The sequence below is a fragment of the Anthonomus grandis genome, chromosome 8 (assembly GCF_022605725.1).
Source record: "Anthonomus grandis grandis chromosome 8, icAntGran1.3, whole genome shotgun sequence".
NCBI classification, from domain to species: Eukaryota; Metazoa; Arthropoda; class Insecta; order Coleoptera; family Curculionidae; genus Anthonomus; species Anthonomus grandis.
This window is the reverse complement of record NC_065553.1, coordinates 34,305,964-34,330,140: the sequence shown is the minus strand read 5'-3', so window position 1 is coordinate 34,330,140 and position 24,177 is coordinate 34,305,964. Positions and strand designations below refer to the sequence as shown.

At 35.3% G+C, this 24,177-nt stretch overlaps 1 protein-coding gene and 1 long non-coding RNA gene across 4 annotated transcripts in view; one reads left to right on the top strand and one right to left on the bottom strand.

The window, feature by feature from the left end:
• The window catches only part of LOC126739056 (uncharacterized), a 782,471-nt gene that overhangs the window by 624,253 nt on the left and 134,041 nt on the right, over window positions 1-24,177 (top strand). The gene's annotated exons all lie outside the window — the stretch shown is intronic.
• On the bottom strand, window positions 16,376-16,906 carry LOC126739080 (uncharacterized). The gene is made up of 3 exons (XR_007661546.1): window positions 16,783-16,906; window positions 16,646-16,725; window positions 16,376-16,566 (listed from the first exon to the last, which is right to left on the bottom strand). It is a non-coding gene; the product is annotated as an uncharacterized LOC126739080 (long non-coding RNA).

The window sequence follows — 24,177 nt, the reverse complement described above, 5'->3', positions numbered from 1 at the left end:
ATTCGTTTATATGTATCTAGTCTTTTATTTCGATTTTTGTAATCCGGATGTTGATGATTATATAACATTTCGTAACTCTCATATTCGGAAATTAATAATTTGGTCGCCGCAACGCACCAAACCATCTTATTATCCGCCATATTGCTTTGAAATGGTCAAATATTTTATCAAATGTAATCATATGTTATTAAATGCTATAAAAGATAGTTTATAAAACTAATCTTTTATAAAAGAAGTAACATTACACTGTAAAATATTTTATAAAATTTCTTTTATAGAAGATCTTTGTCAAATATCTTTTATAGTCTAATACCGGCCTAAAGCACACTCAGTCACAAAATAAAAAAGTGGTGGGGACGCTGCCGCTCGTGGGCCATGTCAACGATGAATCGAGCTGTGTTGCCGGATGGCACTTCTTTTAAATGGTTTTCCGCCAGGAAATTAAAATAGAAAATTAAATGTGCGTGTGTATGTATTTTTTATTTTGTTTTACTAGACAGAAAAGCAGGAGATTAAACGTTATAAAATAAAAATTATATATTTTTTAGGCTGGTTTTCATCCAAGTTTGCAGCTCTTAGATAATTCTTTTATAGTTTTTTATAGGTAAGGTCCCTATCATATAATCATGCATTTTATAAACCATTCAAAAATGCATCATTCCAAAGATATACAGAATATTAACATATTTATCTAAAATTTTAAATTCATTAATATTTTTTAGGTACAATTCAATTAATTCCCATAAAAAAATACAAAAACTCTAACAGGAGTAATAATCTTTTTTGGTTTCGATTGTTCAGTTGCTTATAGTTTTTTTTCGCAAAAGATGTGTCGAACGATAACAAAAGAACTTTTTTATTGTTTGAACAAAGATTCCAGAAATGATTTTTAATGAAAAAAAAAAGAGTAACAATCTCTTTTTTATTAAAAAATATGTAAAATATGTATACCTAGTCTTAAAAATAATAATAAATTTGGAAATTTGAATAAAAAAATACAGTTTTTTTCTTTGTAAAGCATTTTGCAAATGGAGTTTTAATGTAAATATATTTTATTTGAAGATAAAAATAACATTTGTAAATATCATCAAGATGACAGCTAAACGCCGTCTTGGAAAAAGAGTCTTGTGATCATTTTAAAGGTCTTATTGAGTATTGAGTAGTTTTTATTTTATTATACAGGAGGTCTCTATTTTAACTTGTCTCAAAGTGGGAGGCTAAAAAACACTTTTTTTAACATTTTTATTATAAATATTTTACTAGTATCAATTATTGAATTATCAGTGGATAATTGGGGATTGAAAAGAAACGACACGCGGTTCAGATAAGATCGTGACAACTACTACTTTATTTTTAATACTGACAGTTTATATTACAAGCAGTTAGGCAACACGACATACTGAATACGGCACTTTACTCAAGCTACCAGTAGATGGTGTTAATAGGTTTAGATATCTAATATTAACACTCCCACTTATCTAAACCAATTAATCACAACTTAATCTAAGTTCACTGTAAACATCTAACAACCTAAGCCTAATTCTGTCGTAATCCTAGCATGCTTTACAGAACATAATGCTTTTGTTAAGACATCCGCCAGCATTTCATCCGTAGATAAGTAATTTAACTCTACAAAACCATTTGCAATTAATTCTCGGACAAAATGGTAACGAACGTCTATATGTTTAGAACGCTTGTGACATATAGGGTTCAAAGCTAATTTTTGTGCACTTTGGTTATCATTAAATACACTTATGCACAAAAACTTATCGAGAATTTCAGATAACAAATTCCTAAAAAATACAGCTTCTTTAGAAGCTTCTGTAATAGCCATATACTCGGCTTCAGTACTACTTAATGCCACCGTTTTTTGCTTGTTACACTCCCATGAAATAGCCCCACCAGACAACATAAACACAAACCCTGTATATGACCGCCTATCTATTTCATTACTTGCAAAATCTGCATCAACATATCCCTTTAAGTCATAATTGCTATCTCTTTTATAAGCTAAACAATATCCCTTGGTCCCCTGCAAATACCTAAGTAACCTCTTAGCACACTTTCAATGTTGTTCGGTATAGCAATTATTGAACTGACTCAAAAAATTGACAGCAAATGTAATATCTGGCCTTGTTAATACTGAAATATACATAAGACTACCCAAGAGCTGTTGATAAGGCAGTTCCTTTTGACAAACACTAGGATCTGGCTTATCAAAGCAAAGTCCCTTTTCCATGGGTGTATTTACTGGCTTACAATCGCCCATATTAAACCTATCTAGAACCTGATTTATATACTGTTCTTGGTCTAATAAGATTTCACTTTTGTCATCATTTATTCTAACCCTCATGCCTAAACATTGTTTAACCTGGCCTAAATCCTTGATTTTAAATTTTCTAGATAAATGACCCCTGACAAAATTGATTTCATCTTTACAGTTAGAAAATAAAAAAAAATCATCAACGTATACCGCAATGATTGTAATAAAATTACCTATACGTTTTATAAATAAACATGACTCATTATCACATTTTTTATACTCTAAACCTACAAGTACAAGTTCAACTTCTTTATACCATACACGAGCAGATTGTTTCAAGCCATAAATAGCACGATTTAATTTTAACACACTCTTTTCATTTGTGCTGATTTTACTATCAAAACACTCTGGTATTTCCATGAAAACCTCTTCTTCCAGTTTGCCATTTAAAAAGGCTGTGACAACATCCAAATGGATTATTTCAAACTGAAATTGCACAGACAGTGCTAGTAACAACCTTAAAGTTGAATGTTTTACTACTGGGGAGAAGGTTTCATCGAAATCTATACCCTGTTTTTGACTAAATCCCTTGGCAACTAATCTAGCTCTGTAAGTCACATTATCATTGTCATTACTATACTTAGTTTTAAAGACCCACTTACACTTCACTGGTGTATGTCCCTCCGGTATGTCCACAATGTCCCATGCGCAGTTCTCACTAAAGCTGTCCATTTCCTTGGTCATAGCTCGTAACCACTGGCGGCGGTTAGGACTGGAAAGAGCCTCCTGGACCGTCACTGGATCTCCCACTGGAATTGAACTCTCTGGCCTCCCTGTAAAGTAGCTGACAAAGTCATCCCATGTCCTTGCCTTTCTGCGCCTTTCAGATTTCCGAACAGCCTCCTCCGCAGCAGGAACATCCTGATCTGGGGTGTAGCTCGGATCACTCTCATCACATACCTCGTCCTCAGTCTCCCACTCAGACAGCACAGGTGTTTCAAGTGTAGAGCTGGTCTCCTCCTGAATCTGGATACGAGCACCATTCAAATTCTTTTCCATGATATGGACATCTCGGCTCGTACATATTTGCCTTGTAGTAGGGTTATACAAGCCCTTTGTGGTATCAGAAAATCCCACCAATACCAGCTTCTCTGATTTTCTGTCCCACTTCATCCTCTTTTCCTTACGAATATGTGTCATGGCTGTACTGCCAAACACTCTGACATGACTTAGGTTGGGTTTCTTACTATAAAACATTTCATAAGGCGTTTTAGGTAAGTTACTTACCATAGATCTGTTTCTAAGATAGCAGGCTTTCTTTTGAAGATCAGCCTCGTAAAGAAGACACCTAGCCTTCTCAACCAATGTCCTGTTTAGTCGCTCGGAGAGCCCATTCTGCTGGGGTGTGTACGGGTCTGTGGTTTGGTGTACTATTCCTTGCCTCTTCAGATACCTCTGGAATTCACCACCAATGTATTCGCCACCATTGTCGGTACGCAACACCTTCACCTTCCGGTCCAGCTGTTTCTCAACTAAACGTTGAAACTCCTTAAACTTCTCGAAGGTTTCATCCTTCGTCTTAAGAAAATACACAAACGACATACGGGTATGATCATCCTGCATGGTCAAGAAATACTTCGAGCCTCCTATAGATGGTGTCTCCATCGGCCCCGCCAAATCACTGTGGATGACATCTAGCGCCCCTGTAGCTCTGGTACCTTTATGGCTAAAAGGTTGTCTGGACTGCTTACCCTCGCAGCACACCACACAGCTCTGCCTGTCAATCTGCACCCGACCAGGATAATCAATGCCATCAACTAGACCTTCCTTCATCTTGTTTAAAAAGGTTGAATTTATATGTCCGAGCCTCCTATGCCAAATTTCACCACTGGTGACTTGTCCAGCAAAACCATCTCCTGGATAAGTAGTGTCTAGTTTGTAAACCCCATTACTTAAAAATGCTTTAGCCACAAGAACATTCCTACTGTTGAAAATCCTGCAACATTCCTGCCCAAAATCAACATGATTGCCCCTTGCTATTAACTGGCTGACTGAAATTAAGTTTGTTGTTAATTCAGGTACATACTGAACATCTTTTACCTCAATTTCAACAGTATTACTGCACACATTTGTGTAAATATTCACATCACCACAGCTGTGCACCGGCAGCTTCGTACTGTTAGCCACAACAATTTCTTTCAGGAATGGAGCTCTTGTATTCTCAAGCCAATCTTGCCTACATGTAAGGTGTACACTGGCACCTGAATCTAAGTACCATTCCATGTTGTTATACTGGGCACTCAAAAACACAACATTGAACGCACTTTTAATTTGATTTGGACTGTCCTTGTTCGTTTTTTGAGCAACTTGTGGGCATTTCGACATGTAATGTTGTTACAGGTTAAAATTGGCATTTTTTACTCTTTATTAAAAGCACTGATTATAGTTATATTTTCAAAATAGATATTTTACAAATATTAATGATTGATACTAGTAATGCCCTCTCTGTAATAGCCTCCCAAGTAACCCATAGTTCTGTTCTCTAGCCATTTCAAATTACAGTATTCTTTTTTTTTAAGGACACATTTAGTTTTGTACATTTCAGCTTCATATTGTACTGGTTGTTAATGAAATTTTATTTATACTCTTATAAAACCCGGTTGTGGACTAAAGAAATATTTTAGAATTTAAATTATATCCCATATTGATTATTTAATTATTTTATAACGAATAATGATTAATTGGGCATGTACAATTATTGTGTATGTTGTACTGTTCATAGTACAATATCTGATTTTGGCTTGACCATACCAGGTATGCTGGTTGATTTTACTCGGACTGACCTATCTAATTTTTGTCTCTTTTTATCTAATGTAAATATTAGTTTTCTTGGAAGATAGCAAGAAGTTGCTGGTCTAGGCAAAATCGAAATTGATTGTCATAGTGACACATATTTTCATTGCCAACTTCCTTGGGCCACAAATTTTGTTATTTATTTTTTTATAAAAGGTTTTATGGTACTTATAAAAAAAGTTAAGTTATTTTGTTATATATTTCGATTGGCAATACACTTTGTGCGTGATTGCTTAAATACGGGTTTGACCTCTGCGGTCGTTCCTTTTACCAGACCGCCGTCATGAAGTGAAGAGTGCTTTAGTTCTTTTTGAAATTCGTGTGAATTTTACCCATATGGGGATATAATTGACTAAATGTGGTGATAGTAAATCAACTTTTTGGGCGTAATGCTATAATTTGTTGTTTTGTTGAATTTACTGGCCTTTATGGCGATTTAAAACCTAATAATTTTTCACGTGCCCTCGAACATCGGCAAAATAGCGGTTCTGATTGGCATTGGCAGGGGACAATTTAATTAGCAAAGCTACATAACATGGATTTTGGACGGATTTTTTTGTACGGACCTGATTTCTTCATGCCACATGGTGCTTTCGTTTTGGGGTTATGTACTCTACTGGCTCTAATCTAGAAGGAGATTTTAAGCAACTGTGAGCTAACGTCTAACCTAGACCACTACCAGAGCTTGGCGTATTGTGAAGTGGAAGAGGTGAAGCTTGGAAGCCTGCAGTTTTTCTTTGACTGGGAATTGGATTTCTGGGAGAATCTCGAATCTGAAGTAGTCTGCTGTGTGTGGAGCTAGGTGACACAACATAACATTTTTTTTTTATTCACTTATTTTATTTTTATTATCACAACTTTTATCTTTTGAGTTGAGATACATACATAAGTTTATTTAAAATTTTATTGACATTATTTAATCGATGCTATTTTATTATTGAATATTACTGATAAGAGTACATATATATGTGACAAGTGACTCCTGTGAGGTAAGACGCAGCCGGCTTCGTAGTACTACGAGTATATACTTGGGTTATATTATTTATTTTCAGACTACTCCTAAGATGTCAAATTTTCTCAGATTAGCTAGTAAATATTAGAGTAAACTAATAAAAGGGTAATTTTAAGTGGGGAAGCTTCAACAGTTAGGGTTGTTATTTTTTTTTTGCTTAGGTCAATGTCCGTGGCGGGATATACCGGGCCTTGTAAATTATTTTTTTTTTATTTCAAATTGAAGCTTCATTCCCCAAAAGGTTTGGGTGTAACATAATTTATTTTATTTTGACAACCACACTTTGATTGTGTAATTTTTGTGTGATGTTGTGGTTCCTTATTACCAACTTAAATAATTATTCCTCTTAACGATAAATAACCTAACATAATTCTCTGTGATAATCAAGACTTAAATAAATTGTTATTTTCTGTTGTTAATTTGTTTAGTTGAGTAGGTTGGAATATCATAGGTAATTTGGAAACAATAGTGTATACTGATTTGACTTTGATTTTGTTTTCCAAGTTTCGTTTTGAACTTGCCTAAATAAATTTTGATAAATATTGGGCGTCCTTTGGGATTATATAAAATCCAAAACTTGGTGGCGCCATACTGATTTTGACATTTAGTTGGGTAACTCTTGGGTAGTTACTACCTAAGAAATTTTGGTTCATTTGGTTGAGAAAGAAGCTAGAACCCACATCGGCTTGAGCTAGCAGCATTGTGAAGGATTCCTTCTCTGGGCGTTTCAGGTAAGAGGGGTTAAGTTCCTCCGGGCATCAAACAACTTTTGGAGACCCTCTTAAGGCCATAAACCTTTTACTATTTTTAGTACTTCTTTTCTTTTGATTAACTTGGCATTCATCGCATCACCATAATTCCATTTTATTGCACTTTAGAAAGAAAAAAAAATATATAACAATGTCCCGCTTTTTTGCACCGGTAACAGATTACTTCACTTAAATCCCGTTTTTTAACAGAAGTTGTGCTTTCACAACTTTCCTTGGGTTTATTTTTGTTTTTATTTACATTCTGTTGACGTTTGTGAAACCCAGCGCTCCCTATAAAAGCACCAGCTGACGAGGAAGTCGCGAATATGCTGCCATCTGGCTGCATATCGAGCAACTTTGTCTTAATGGCATCGACGGTAATATCGATCCCGCTATGCTCAAGCGCCATCACCATCGGAGCGAAATGTTCAGGCAACCCTGCCAACATTAAACTGCCTATTAGCTCGGAATCCAACTTGAGCCCCGTACGACCAAGTTTCTGGGACGTTTCGATAACTTGGTTTACGTATTCTTCCATGGAGCTACAGTTTTCCAATCGCAACGAAATTAAACTTCGAAGAAGTCAAATCTTTCTCGTAAAGCCGTTGTTTTCATAGAGATCTTTTAGTTTATCCCACACATCTTTTGCTGTAGTCGCCTCTTTAACATGGACGTATAAAGAAGGATCAATGGACAAAACAATCTTGGCCTTGCACTTAGCCACTTGCACGAAATCGGTCTCGGTTCCAGCTATGCAATTACTTAGGCTTTTTAAAACTAGGAAATTTTCCATCGCGAAGCACCATTCTTCGTAGTTTTCGCGGCCATGAAGCTTCGAAATTGACGACAAATAGTTGTTTGCTGCCATCTTGAAAACTGCGACACTGCAAAACCGCGGTGAATAAGACCCGGCGCGACGCTTTTCCGGCACAACTATACTGTTTTTCGACCAAAACTAGCCGTTTTCTGCACGAAAACTGAACAAACTCGCGTAACTTCGTTATTTTATCGCCCTGGGCCCATAACCTATTGAATTATCAGTGGATAATTGGGGATTGAAAAGAAACGACACGCGGTTCAGATAAGATCGTGACAACTACTACTTTATTTTTAATACTGACAGTTTATATTACAAGCAGTTAGGCAACACGACATACTGAATACGGCACTTTACTCAAGCTACCAGTAGATGGTGTTAATAGGTTTAGATATCTAATATTAACATCAATAAATTACCCAAAAATAACGATATTTAACTCAGTCTTATTGTAGGTTTTTGCTTAAAAGCTGAACAGCATTTTGGTTGATTTCAGTTGGAGTATGTATCATTTTCTTTCCAGTAAATTTACCAGACAATCTTCTCTGAGGAACAATATTTTTATTAGGAGCTGGGGTGTCTGTTTTTGGAAAAGACTTTGTTTTTTCCCTGATGGCCGCTAATGATGGATTAGCTGGAGCCATCAATCTTTCAAGGCATTCCATTTCTTCGTTAGTTTTAACTGAATTCAAAGTTTCTTGGATAAAAGTCAGAAACTTTTCTTTACGTTTGCTGATATCCTGGCAAACTGGTTTGTTTTTGCTTAATTCTAATATAGCTGATTCACAATTTATATTGGTATCTGATTTATCTATTACTAGATAATCACCATGCTCTGCATTATCTTCTAAAAAAAATTATTATCTAATATATCCGGTACCTTAATTAATTCAAATTATAACTAGAAAACTTAAATATTATTAGAGGTTTTAATTATTAAATTTAAGGGGCACTTAAACCACTTCAAGTAAAATCCAAACTAACCCAAAGGATGCACCCAAACTTATTGCTCATTTATTATATTAAAAATTGCCATTCTAGCAGCGTAAAACATAGCACAAGATTTAACACAAGCAAATTTGATTTCGATTGGCTAAATAATAACAAACTGGTGGCCTAGAAAGATCTCAATAGACAGCCCCAGTTTGTTTGAAAATGTTTGGTGATGTCCTAATATCAGGGCTTTGGCTAACTATTACCCTAGTTATACATAGGATTTACTTATGTATAAGTTTCTATAGGTATATACATAAATAATAAATTAAAGAACTATAGAAAAGTTTCCCTTTAAAATAATGATATATTTTTTAATCAATAAATGATTTCCTTATCTACCAATTATTATAATAAATAAAAATTATTACCTTTATTTTTTAAGATTGGTGTATCTTTAATTATTGATTGAGCCACTAGGTGGATATGTTTACACATATTAAACTTGATAGCTGAGTCCACACAAGAACACTGAAACTGATGGATACCATATGTTATTACAATCCAAACAAATGATTTGACAATTTTTGCAGTCAGTTTCTTGTTTCTGCACTAGGTACATTTCGTCACAACTTTTAGACAAAACCTCCCAACCTTCATTAGATCGAATAAGTTTGGTATGATCCATTTTTTTCATTATGTTGTGCCGTGATCTGAGATTTGCAATTTTACTGCATATTTTCCCTTTGTTTTTTGCTAAAGATAAAATAAGTTTACACCCTCTATGTAATAAATGTTTGCAACTTTTTTTACCAATTACTCTGCTAATTAATTTGTCTCTAACAAAACGCATAATTGCTGCAATCCAATTATTTTACGTTTTTCCCTTTTAAGTACATATATTTTATTGAGCGATGCATCCTCTCTAAATGCATGTTAGTATTAATACCAGCATGCAAACGATAACAATACGCCCAATATTCACAATTTATCGCATAATACTCCTTAAAATATTTAATAAAATCCGCAGATTCTTCATCATTAATATTGCAAAACTCTATCAACATCCTCTGAAACGCCTCTGGGTCGCATTCTGTTAGCAGAGTTCTTAGGTGCTTATAGTGTAAAGGAATTATTTATAATATTAGGCAAATTCTTTAAAAGCAAAGTAGGTTACATTTTATTTATTATAAACCATAATAGTTGGTTGCAATAATTAGTCGACCCAGTATAGCAGCTATTTGCAAAATTAGCTATATCGCGGCTCGTGTCTAATTAGGTAACTGTGACGCTGTTCAATTACTTTTGTATGGAAATATTTTTCAATTCATTCAATAAACAGTTTTAGATGGGGAATCTTCTTTGTTTTACTGGCCCTAAGTACCCAGCTATTACATGGCAACCCTGCCAGGATTTAATTTTAAGTTAAATTTTCTGCATGTTTCAAAAACTTTATACTGGTTTTCAAAATGATGATTTTCAGAACAACCGATCACGATAAGACCATCTATATACAAAAAAGCTCTTTCAGGGGTAATGCCGGCGAATGCCATTGACATCATCCGCTGAAAGCTGTTTGGGCTAACTGATAGTCCAAAAGGTAAACGTGTAAATCTGAAAGATCCCGCATCAACACTAAACTGAGTTAAGGGTGTCGCCCACTAGAGCGGAGCGCGCCGGAGCGTATGGCAGCGCGGCGGAGCGCATTTTCTTGCCCATACGCACATAGAGTGCGCTGAACCGAAGCGATGCGGAGCGGCTAGCTGAGTTTCTTCAATTTGTACAATGCTGTCCTTCGATCAGGAAGAGGTATTCATAATTTCTGCTTTGTGCGAAGAAGCAGAAAAAAACAAAAAAGGAAAAGAAAATGTTGGATACATAATATATGTAAAAAACGTAAGACTGAGGGTAAATTCTATACTTTATTTCCTGATCTAATAGAAGACGAAATTAAATTTTATCAGTATTTCCGAATGACGCATGGACAATTCATGAAACTATTAGGTTACCTAAAACCAGAAATAGAAAGACAAAATACGTCATTTCGTCAAGCTATAGGTCCAGAAGAAAGGTTAGCTGTATGCTTAAGGTAAATGACATTAAAAAATAGGTAATTTAAGTGGTTTAATAGAAAAAAAGTAACATTTTAATTTAACAGATAATTAAGGCAAGTTAAAGGCAACCTTCTCAAATAACTTGTTTATTCTCATACAAAAAATATTACAAAAAAAGTACACCTCTAATATGCAAAAAAACTCAAAATACACATTTTATAAATTATAATAAAAAAATAAAATTAAAAGTTTTCCTAATTATTTTTATAAGTGCTCAGGCAACTAGTGTGAATCATCTAAATTATGTAAATTGGTAAGATCCTCGGAAAATTGTGGGGCCTGTGTCTATTGACATGATGATGATGGTTGAGTGTAGGAATAGTATTGATGGTTTATGTCTGGTGATGTTTGAGGTATTGCCAACAGCACAGAATCTTGAAAGTTATTTGAATGCTGACGAGATGTTCGTGATAAAGATGAGAGTGGATATGGTGGATATTCAGCTCTATTTGATTGTACATGTTGTCTTTCAGATAAAGCTGCTAATTCAGCTTTATTGACGGCTTTAAAAACTTTCGATTTTACCTCTATTTTGAGATGAGCCGGCAAATTTTCAGTTGCCTCCGACATACTAAGGAAAAAACTTCTTATTGAGTTATTATTTTCTACTTTTTTTTTACTTATGTCTTTAGTTGATAGGTAGTTTTACAGCACATCTGCTACATTATTTGGGGGCATCTGATGGCATTTCTGTATTTTTTTCTTAGGGGCTGATGAGGTCGATGTAGTCGATGGAGTGGGCGGTGGTAAACTAATATTGGAGTAAGAATCCTCTTCACTTGAATTACCAGTTTCTTCCTCTGTTGTTTCTATGTTTGAGGTTTGAGGTCTTTCAGCAATGTATGGAAGAAGGAAAGCCATCTGTTGTTCAAGCTTCCAGGGCCTAATTTTTTTTGCAGCATCCCCACTCTTTGTTTTACGACCTTTAATGGCTTTGCGAAAATTGTCTCTTAGTTTTTTCCATTTATCTTTACATTTTGAAGCTGAAATATAAAAATTTTCTTTTCAGATTCTTGGCTACAGGAGATTCATTTAGATCAATTGCATTTTCGTATCGCTTAGAAGAAAGCACTGTTAGAGAAATTCTATATTCAACTTGTGACATAATTTGGACTAAAATATGCAATATTGTCATGCCAAACCCAAGAAAGGAATCATGGAAAACGGTTGAAAAAGACTTTTACGAACTATGGAATTTCCCTAATTGCATCGGTGTCATCGACGGCAAACATGTTATTATTGAAGCACCTGCCAATAGTGGTTCGCTATATTTTACTACAAAAAGACGTTTAGTGTCATTCTACTGGCATTAGTAGATGCCAATTTTGATATGTGTAGATGTAGGTGCCTATGAAAAGAACAGTGATGGAGGAATATTTGCTTCTTCTAATATGGGAAAAGCACTGTTGCAGAACTCTTTTAATATACCTCCTGATAAAAGTCTTCCAGGAACCAATATTATTGTGCCTCACGTAATTGTAGGCGATGAAGCATTCCCTCTAAACAAGCATTTATTGCGACCGTTTCCTGGTTCACAAACTAAAGACAATATATCAAAAAAAACTTTTAATTATCGCTTGAGCCGAGCCAGAAGGTTATCTGAAAATGTTTTTGGAATTTTGACACAAGCATTTAGGATTTATCAAAGGAGATTAAAAATGAGCCCCGAACATGTGGACAAAGTTATTTTAGCGACCTGTTGTTTACATAATTTTTTAAGGCCTTCTTTAATTTCATTAGAATCAGTTGACAATAACCTTAACAATGATAATCTTCAAAATTTACGACGAGTGGGAGGAAATGCAACGATCGAGGCCATATCTGTTAGGGATATATTTGCAAATTATTTTTCTTCCCCCGAGGGTACAGTTCCTTGGCAAAATGCAATGATAAACGGAGAAATAATGGATTAGGAAAATACTGACAATAAAATGTCTATTTATTTATAGTATAAGATCCAAAACTAAGATCTTAAGCAATATGTAGGATAGCCTTGACCTGATATCATTTGCCAAGCCATCCTCGATTTATTTTTTCATAAAAAAAAAACCCTTCATTATTTCTTCTAATGATGGGTTAAGACCGATCTTAGATTATATAGAGTGAATTTAAGTATATGCTTTTTTTATCGTTCAAATATTATATTATTCAGTCTCAATCGGACGCCACTGGTAGAAAATAAAAATAAATTATATCAAAATAATTATTTAATATTTAAAAGGAGTGTACTACATTTCACAGAAATATCTGCAGTTGTGGGAAAATTATAATAAAAAAGAAAGAAAAAATCTTACAACTTATAATCTTAAAAACACCCTGTAGAAATAAACATAAATTGTTACTAGGTGGAAGTCCAGTAGTTGATACTATGTACAATAAGTTTATGTAATAAATTATTGTGTGCTTTTACCTGGCCAATTCATTTGTTCTCCTATCTGCTTTCAAATATTGTCTTTTATTTCAGTGTTAGAATAGTTTTTGTTTGACATATCAAACAACAATTCATATTTTGAAACTAAACCCACGAGCTTTTCTTCTTCGTCCGACATTTTGCGCTCGTCTTTCAAAAGACAATACTAAAAAAAAATGCCTATTTGGGTCGCTACGTATCGCACATTAGCCAGCGCGCGGCGTAGCACCGCAATCGGCAGCGTACGGCAGCGGAAAAATATACCCAACATAGAATTTCGGTCGCTTCGTTGCGCTGCTGATCGGTGCTCTTCCGACAAGTGAGCGGACTCCCATTTAGAACAATGTATTATAAAAAGTACGTTCCGGCGCGCTGCCGTACGCTCCGGCGTGCTCCGCTCTAGTGGGCGACACCCTTTACGTCTCGAGAGTTTTCACATAAAAGTACCTGGTGAAAACCACTAATAAGATCAATTACTGAAAACCACCGAGCTCTTCCTAGTTGATCTAATATATCATCGATACGAGGAAGTGGAAACTTGTCAGCAATGAGTTTTTTATTTAGCTGGCGAAAATCAATGACTAACCACCATGCTTTTTGACCATTTTTTGGGTACCAGCAAAACTGGGTTATTATAGTTAGAGATTGATGGCTCTATAATATTTTGTTCCAGTAACTTATTGACTTGTTTGTTTATTTCTTTTTTTTGAGTATGCGGAATTCTATAATTTTTAATATACACTGGTGACCTATCAGTTAGTCGGAGTTCTTGTTGATAAAAGTTGTTAACTGTTATTTTATCTGACTTAAGGGCAAAAATATCTGAAAATTCGTTGCATAACTTAATTAATTTTTCTTTGACAAACTCAGGTACATCTTTAGCATTAAGCTGCGTCATGAGATTAGAATTTCCATCGTTATATTCTGTATCGATTTTGTAGATATTAAATTCTGCTAGGCTTGTCGTTTTTAGCTGAATATTATTAAGAGTAACGTTTTCGCTTGTTGTATTAATAATCTTAACAATCGGGAAATTTTTTGAGACAATAGTTCTCGCAACAAAGATACCAGACCTTAGTTCCGCATTTTCTACTACTGAATTTTCTTTAACAAATTGTAGGCTTTTCATCTTTCGTAGTACCTCACACCTAGCTGGAATGACTATAGAGTCTTCAGAAATACTATTTCGAATCGGTATAATAATATTATTGTCATTCGGCCTAATAGTCATAGTCCAATCCGAATAGTTTAAATTACATTTGAATTTAGCGATAAAATCTCGACCCAATATCGCATCTGTCGGGATCGGAAATGAGGAATCTACTACGTGAAAAGAATACTCGACTTCGTGTCCATTAACAGAAATGACCGTTCTTGCAATACCTAAAGTTGTGATAACTTTATCTGTTACTTCTTTAATTTGACTAGGTGTTCATGCCAGTGAAATATAACAACTTTGTGCAAAAACTATTGAAAACTAAATAAAACTGTGAAACATTGTATTTCCTGTTAAACACGGCAACGACGCACCGCGCAAGTATCCATGGCTACTGCTGCTTCATGTTCCGTGACATCGCGGCGCGTCAAAAAAGACAGACACAATCAAGACTCGCGTCAAGCAAATCGAATTCTTTTTAATTTTAATTTACGCTGTTACTAAACCGAATTACCAATTTTGTATGTAGTTAATAAATACTATTTTTATTCTAACTACCGGGTTTAATTTGCGTAAACAAGAGCAAGTTACAAGAAATACAGTCCACTTCGAAGACAAAACATGATCCTAACGAGCCGCATCAAATAGACAATAAAATCCAGCCAGAAAACAAGAAATTTCCTCGATTGCACGGGCCGGTTAAGGTGGAATTAGCATCGCAAGGCCGGAGTTGAGGGCGGATATTATTTGTTGTTGTTTTGGGAGACGAGGTCAAGGCGCTAGCAAAGGAAAATTATATAGGTAAATAAACAATGGCAGAGGCTGACCTAGACAAGTTAATCCGCAAAAGGGGTTCAATTAAGGGTTCTCTTACGGTTTTTACTAAATTTATAGATCAAAAACAGAAGAGTATTTTGCGGGGGCAAGTTTTAAGTGATGAAGAAATTATTCAAATTCAAGAAAGATTGTCGCGAATTGAAATTTTTTATCAAGATTATTTGACAATACAAGATGATATCGAGGCAAGTGTTGCATTGGCTCTTTTAAATGACCAATATACCGAGCGTGCGTTATTGGACGAGTCCTATTTTGCAATAATAGCTAAAGCAAAAAACATTTTAAATTCAGCGAGTAAATATGATGATGTTGGGTCAGTGCACTCATATCATTCAAATGCTAGGTCAAGTTCAAGTCCAAAATTCGATTTAGGTGGGGTTAAATTGCCAGTGATTCCCCTACCCAAATTTAGCGGTATTTTTCATGAGTGGCTAGAGTATAAAGAAACCTTTCAATCCTTGATTCATGAAAATGAATCCTTATCCGCCATTCAAAAATACCATTACTTAAGGGCTTCTTTAGAAGGCAGTGCAGCGCAAGTTTTAAAAGCTATCGAGTTTACCGCAAATGGTTATATCGTTGCATGGGATACCTTAAATAATCGGTTTAACAATTCAAAATTATTGATTCATAATCACATCAAAGCTTTATTTACTCTAGAAAATATTCAGAAGGAATCCTCGGGTAGAATTCGAAAAATTATTGATGATGTTTCAAAGCACCTAAGGTCACTAGAACAATTAAATCAACAAGTTAGGGAATGGGATCCTTTACTTATCTATATGATAAGTTCTAAGCTCGATTCAAATACCATTAGTGAATGGGAAAAATATTCAATTACATTAAATTCACCTACGCTAGAAAATTTAAAAATATTTTTAACTAATCGGGCTGACTTTTTAGAAACTCTCGAGTATAAAACAAACATGAAATTAGCACAGGATGATAGACAGGGTAAACGAGATAGCAAGCCACGTTTTTCCTCTAGGTCTCTAGTTACATCTACTTCTACTATTTCATGTTACCATTGCAAGAAAGATCATTCTATTTATGTCTGCGAAGATTTTCTTAAACTTTCTGTCAAAAAACGCATCGACTTTGTTAATAGGGCCAAGTTGTGTCAGAACTGCTTATTCCAGCATCCACCTAAAAGATGTAGAGGGGGCACTTGTAGAAAATGTCAGTTGTGGCACAATACTTTATTGCATGAAGATAAAGGTGAGTCTGTATCGCAGGGGCAAAATGCTGATAATAGTAGCTATGAAACACCTCAAGTCGAGCCAGTTTTAACTAGTACTGTGTCCAAATCAAGTAAGCGTGTTACATTGTTATCAACAGCTCGTGTTCAAGTTCTGGATAAGTTTGGCATTCCTCACACTGTGCGTGCTTTGCTAGATTCTGGATCCATGTCTTCCTTTATCACTAAAAACTTGTGTGATACTTTAGGACTGGACACATTCGATGCAAATTTAAATATATTTGGCATATCATATTCACTTACCAAGGTGCGCAATAAATGTCAAGTTGACTTGAGCTCGTTATATACCAATTTTAAAACTAAGCTTATGTGTTTTATTCTTCCTGAAATAACAAATGTCACCCCAGGTTTTGAGATTAATCTAGAATCCTTAAATATACCACACAATCTACATCTTGCCGATGAAACTTTTAACAGGCCAGGAGCAGTCGAACTTTTGATTGGCTGTGATCTTTTCTGGAGTTTGTTGAAAACAGGTAGGTTGTCAGGTGGTAAATATAGCCCTACAATTCAAGAAACTGAACTTGGATGAATTGTAGCAGGACCAATGGGAGAAATTGAAACAAGAGAGCAGGAAAAAGATGTTTGTTGCAACTTAAGCACTAACCAAGAATTGCATGATTTAGTTTCAAAGTTCTGGGAAGTCGAGGAGGTAAATCAAGTCAAGCCATTATCCAACGAGGAAACCGAGTGTGAGAAAATTTTTATAGAGACTACAACTAGGAACCATGAAGGTAGGTTTATAGTCAATCTGCCATTAAAGCAGCCAGCCGATTGTCTAGGTGAATCCCGTTCGCAAGCTGAGAAAATGTTTTATAATCTGGAGAAAAGACTGCTAAAAAACGAGTCGTTAAGAGTACAATATATCAACTTTATGCAAGAGTATCTATCTTTAAATCACATGACCATTGCTGATTCTAGTTATGTGCCTGGTGTGGTACAATATTTCATGCCTCATCATGGAGTTCTACGACAAGATAGTTTGACAACAAAACTTCGCGTTGTGTTCAATGCCAGTTCACCCTCTAGCAACGGAATATCTCTTAATAATATTCAATTTATAGGTCCAGTTTTACAAGACGACCTTTTGTCAATGTTATTGAGATTCCGCGAAAAGCGTTACGTCATTTCTGCTGACTGCAAAATGATGTACAGACAAGTGCTGATAAATCCCGAGCAAAGAAAGCTTCAGCAAATACTATGGCGAGAAAACCCTACGGAACAACTTAAGGCATACATGCTAAATACAGTAACCTATGGACAAGCAAGTGCAAGTTATTTAGCTATTCGTTGCTTATTCCAGTTAGCCAACGAATGTGCTGACTCCCTTCCTGAGGTTGCTAATGTCATTAGGCGATCATTTTACGTTGATGATCTTCTTTTCAGCTCAGAGTCCATTGAGCATGCGCGCTATATTTGTCGAGAAATAACACGTATTTTAAGAAGTGGCTGTTTCGAGCTGCGCAAGTGGTATTCCAATGATCCAAGGGTGCTCGATGGAATTGAAACTGAGGACAAGTCATGCGGCATTTTGACATTTGGCCCACATGAGACTACGAAAACTCTAGGTTTAACTTGGTCCTGCTATAATGACCAGTTGGCATTTTGTATTGATATAAACAATTATAAAACTGATACGAAAAGATCAGTATTGTCCCTTACAGCTCGCATTTTCGATCCGTTAGGAATGCTAAGTCCCTGTACCATTCTTGCTAAGATCTTCATGCAAAAATTGTGGTCTGAGAAGCTGCCTTGGGATGAAACTCTTCCAGTAGATCTATCCGGCCAGTGGGCGAAATTCAAGAACGAGTTACCTTTTTTAAATCAATTAACCATTGAACGACATGTAGTGTGCCAGGAGCCTCAGTTAATCGAGTTACATGGCTTTGCTGACGCCTCTGAGCGAGCCTATGGAGCATGTCTATATATACGTAGCATAGATAAAAATAACCAAGTTTTTGTAAATCTTTTATGCTCAAAATCCAAGGTTGCACCTATCAAGACTCTTACCATTCCCAGATTGGAATTATGTGCGGCATTGTTGCTTGCTCGTCTAGTAAAAAAGGTCACGACGTCTTTAACCATAAAAATCGATAAATTTGTTTATTGGTCCGATTCTTCAATAGTTTTAGCCTGGATCAAAACTAGTGCAAATCTTTTAAAGACATTTGTAGGCACTCGTATAGCGATAATTCAAAATCTCACCAATGATCAAGACTGGAGACATGTGCCCACTCAAGAAAATCCTGCCGATCACTTATCCAGAGGATTATATCCCAATCAAATTCTAGAAATGGATATGTGGTGGTATGGACCCAAGTTTCTAAAGGCACCTCCTGCTGAATGGCCTACATCTTTATCGAAATTGGATACCGTTCCGGAGTTGAAACCATTTTCAACCACAGTTCTGCCAACAATTAAAATTGAAGAATTTCCTTTCGAGCGATTTTCACAATTTTCTCGTTTGATTCACGTTACAGCTTACATTTTGCGATTTAAAAATAATTGTTTAAAACCAATTTCTGATAGAATTCAGGGTCCGCTTCTTATTCAAGAAATAAACCTAGCAAAGAAATATTTAATTAAAGTAGCGCAAAGACAGTCATTTCCATACGAATTTTCATGTCTTATTGAAAAGCGTTCTATCGATAGCAAGAGTAAAATTCTCAATTTAACACCATTTCTAGATTCAGATAAAATTATTCGGGTTGGGGGTCGATTAGAATTTTCTAATTTTTTACCAGATAAAAAACATCCAATACTTTTACACTCCAGTCATCCGTTTACTAAGTTATTTTTTGCTTATCAACACCTTAAGTTACTTCACGTTGGACCTCAAGCTTTGTTGTCATCAATAAGAGACGAATTTTGGCCAATTTCGGGACGTAACCTAGCTAGAAGTACTGTTAAACGTTGTATTAGATGTTTTAGATTCAAACCTGATTTTGTTCAACCAATTATGGCTAATTTACCACGCGATCGCACTGTTCCTTCGCCACCCTTTCATGTAACTGGACTTGACTATGCTGGTCCGTTTTTGGTGAGATCAGGATTTGGAAGGTCTCGATCTTGCAAGTTAGAGAAGTGTTACATCTCAGTTTTCGTGTGCTTTACTACAAAGGCATTGCACCTCGAATTGGTCTCTAGTTTAACTTCCAGTTCTTTTATTTTGGCCCTTAGGCGTTTTATTTCGCGAAGAGGAAAGCCCTCTAAAATAGTAAGTGACAACGGCACAACCTTTGTGGGAGCACACCGCGAACTTAAGGATTTTCTAAAATCGCACCAACATGAATTGAAGGGTACCGCTGTGAGTGAAGGAATAGACTGGCAATTTATCTGTCCATACTCACCGCACATGGGGGGTTTATGGGAGAGTGGGGTTAAGAGCGTTAAACATCATTTGAAACGTGTCCTTGCAAATGCTCATCTTACCTTTGAAGAGTTTTCTACTACATTGTCACAAATCGAGGCCATCTTAAACTCTCGCCCTCTTTGTCCCCTCTCATCTGAACCTAACGACCTAGTCCCGTTAACCCCTGCTCATTTCCTCATCGGAAGACCTTTGACTGCCGCTCCTGACGAGAACCTTGAAGACGTTAAGCTAAATCGACTGTCCAGATTTCAATTGGTGCAGAGGATCTGCCAGCATTTCTGGCGACGTTGGCAACAGGACTACTTATCCGAGTTACAACAAAGACAGAAGTGGAAGGTCAGCCAAGGTCAATTGTCTATTGGTTCCCTAGTATTAATCAAAGATGATCAAGCTCCGCCGACTGCCTGGAAATTGGGACGAATAGTTCAGCTTCATCCTGGTGCAGATGGAATCTCTCGCATCGCTTCTATTCATACGAGTACCGGATGCATCAAAAGGAGTTTCCAGAAGATATGTCCTTTGCCTTTAAGTGATTTGAAAGTGTAGTCCTTTCAAGGCCGGGGCCATGTTCATGCCAGTGAAATATAACAACTTTGTGCAAAAACTATTGAAAACTAAATAAAACTGTGAAACATTGTATTTCCTGTTAAACACGGCAACGACGCACCGCGCAAGTATCCATGGCTACTGCTGCTTCATGTTCCGTGACATCGCGGCGCGTCAAAAAAGACAGACACAATCAAGACTCGCGTCAAGCAAATCGAATTCTTTTTAATTTTAATTTACGCTGTTACTAAACCGAATTACCAATTTTGTATGTAGTTAATAAATACTATTTTTATTCTAACTACCGGGTTTAATTTGCGTAAACAAGAGCAAGTTACAAGAAATACAGTCCACTTCGAAGACAAAACACTAGGGGTGTGTGAATTTATAATTTTGTTTGGACTAATTGTGTCATTTTTAAATATAGAAATATATGCACCAGTATCGATTAAAAAAGTGTTTTCCTGACCAGTCATTTCTGTAAAAAATATAACAAAGTTGGAGAAGGAAAGGTTCATGTTAAACACATTATTTACGAGATATCCCCCAACCTCCCGGTTTGGGGGTCCATTTCGTTTCCCTGCTCAGGTATTGTGCTAACTGCCCTAACTGACCTGTGAAATGAGTTGTTGGCTCTATTGATATTAGTTTGTCTGTCATTATTATACCTGTTACTTGTATTATTATTAAAACCGCGATTATTTCTACCGCGTTCATTATTGTGCCTATTGAAATTTTGGCTGCGTTGAGTATTATTGTAATAATTATTGTAATAATTATTATTATTGTTGTTATTAGGTCGCCTATCTCTATTATTATAAAAAAATCTGTTATTATTTCTAAAATTATTTTGACCTGAATTAGCATAAAAAATGTTCGAAGTTGAAGCCTGTGCATTATTATTTATATTTATAAATTTATTGACAACCTCCTGCACTGTGGTAAATGTACCTGCCTCTATAGCTACCCTAGCCCTTTCAGAATTAGCATTTTGAGCTAAGGCTCTTACTGTTTGATTAGTAGAATACTTTGCTGCGACATCGGCGGAGACACCCTCGCTAATATATGCCGTTTTTAATTTTTCAGCTAGAGATTTAATATCCGAAGCATAACTTACGGTATCTCTAGCATGTTGCCTAAAATTTAATAGCTTTGTTGTTAACAGCTGTGAACTCTCTCCTTTAATTTTTAAACGCAAAGTGTTTATAATTTCTGCAAGGGATGCTTCGGTAGTTATTAAACCTCGAGCCTTACTTGTAAGTCGTGTTTTAACGTAGGCTACTGCGTTTGCTCCATGATCGCCCGAATTTTCGTTAAGTAATGTAAGAGCATCTAAAAATGATTGTAGCCTGTCATGTGAGCCATCAAACTCCTGAGGTACTATTTCCCTTGTCGCTCGATGATATATAATACTCGTCCAAAATTAACGGATCAATTTTTTCTATACAACTTAATGGTACTTTATATGGAACTTTTAATATCTCAAATGCCCTAACTACTTTATCTCTAATAAAAAGGAATACGTGCTTAGTTTGATTCTTTTGCTGATTATCTAATTGCACCCAAATATCCTTAATAAAGGCTGTCGTTTTATTGAATAACTCTACTAAATTGTCCGTAATATCGACTCTTGTTTCCGGATTTTTTGGTACGGCCTTTTTTATAGCCCTTTTGGAATCATTTATAGCCCCTTGTTTAAATTCCAGTAAAGTTTTATTAGTCCTTTCCCAGTTTAAAGACATAGAACCCAATATTATTAGAATAGTTTGCTTAGATGCATAATATTGTCAATTAAAAAATATATAAAATATACACGCATAAAATAGCATTCCCTTTTTTACTTAAAAAAAAACATAAAGCATCACTAGACACACCCGTCTAGAATTATAAAAACAGGAATAAAAATAAAATTGAAAATTAAGGCTTTTCTTAAAAATAAAAATTATGCTTTTGGTGGTTTTTATAAGCCCCCTACTCTTAACTTTAATAGCCTAATTTCTGATTTTGATAATATATTTTCTTTTATATACCCATGTGTTGACGAAGTTTTCTGTTTAGGAGATTTTAATATTAATCTTTTAAATTTTAATAATCCCCTTACATCATTATTTGAAAATTATAATCTCACTCAAATAATTGAAGACCCAACCAGAGTCTCAGCTACTTGCAGCACTCTTCTTGATGCAATATTTGTGTCTAATGTGTCTCTGATACATAATAAAGGGGTCATTTGCGCAGACAACATCTCAGATCACAACTTGGTTTTCTGTGAACTAAATTTAAACAGGGTACCCATAGTTCCAAAACTAATTGAGTAGTTTGCTTTAAAAATTTTAATAACCAACTTTTTTTACAGGATTTATATTTTCTACCATGGGATAGCATTTTATATCAAAATAATATCGATAGTAAGCTAGTAATTTTTAATAATTTAATTCAAACACTTTTTAATAAACATGCTCCTTTTAAAAAAGCAAGAATTACTAAACCTAAAGCTCCTTGGCTAACATCTGAGGCACTTCTTTTCCAAAAACAACGCAATGAGGCATTAAGGAAATTCAAGGCAACAAGGGATATACAAGATTGGGAGAATTATAAATTTCTGAGAAATCATACTCTGGCTACAATTAGAAGAGAAAAAAAGAAGCACCTTAATCTGTTGAGTAACGAAAAAAATAAACGTCAGCTTTGGTCGTCATTAAAAAAGTTTAACATTTGTAGAGATAAAAATAATACCAATATTCCGGAACACCTGTCTGATCCAAATCAAATTAACATCTTTTTTTCTCAATTTCTTCAAAATTCTGCGAATTGTGATGAACAAGTTCAGTGTTATAATAATGGTGTATTTGATAATAGCCTGCATTTCACACTTAATCTTGCAACTGTTGAAGATGTAAGTAGAATTTTAAATAGTATTAAGTCTAATGCGACTGGTGTGGATCAGATTTCACCAAAAATGTTAAGGTATTGTAGCCCCTTTATTGATAAGTACATATGCCACATAATAAATTGTTGTATAGAAGCTCACTATTTCCCCGATCAATGGAAAATTTCGATTGGTAAACCCTTATCAAAAGTTGCTAGCCCAGAAAATTATAACGACTTGCACGTTATAAGTATACTTCCAGTACTTTCAAAAATATTTGAAAAGGTACTTTACCATCAGATGGTTTGTTATTTTATTGATAATGACATTATTCCGGCTACGCAATGTGGCTTTAGGGAGAACTTTGGTACCTCTGTAGCTCTACTAAACGTACTGGATGATATAATGGACGCTATTGATAAGCAACAGATTGCTGTTCTGGTGCTTTTAGATTTCTCTAAGGCGTTCGACACAATAAATCATGCCCTTTTACTAGCTAAGCCTTAATATTATGGCTTTTCAATGGAATCTATACAGTTAATTGAGTCTTATTTGAATAATAGATTTCAGACAATATTTACAAATAATTCTTATTCTAATCAGGCTCACATTTTGTCTGGAGTGCCCCAGGGTTCTGTCCTGGGACCTCTGCTTTTCCTTGTATATACAGCAGACATTCTTAAGTCCTTAAAAGTTTGTAAGGTGCAAGCGTTTGCTGATGATACGCAGATATATACAACTTTCAAACCTGATAATCTTAAAGAAGCGGAGATTGGTATAAACAATGACTTAAATATAATAAATCAATTATCTAAAAAACATAATTTAAAATTAAATTCCTCAAAGTCTTGTTTTATGGTTTTTGGAAATACAAATAAAATTACAAATATTAAAAGTGTAATAAATGTTCATGTGGAGGGCTCTAAGCTTTCGGTTGTTGAAACTGCCAAAAATTTAGGCATTGTGATGGACAGTAAGTTGAAATTC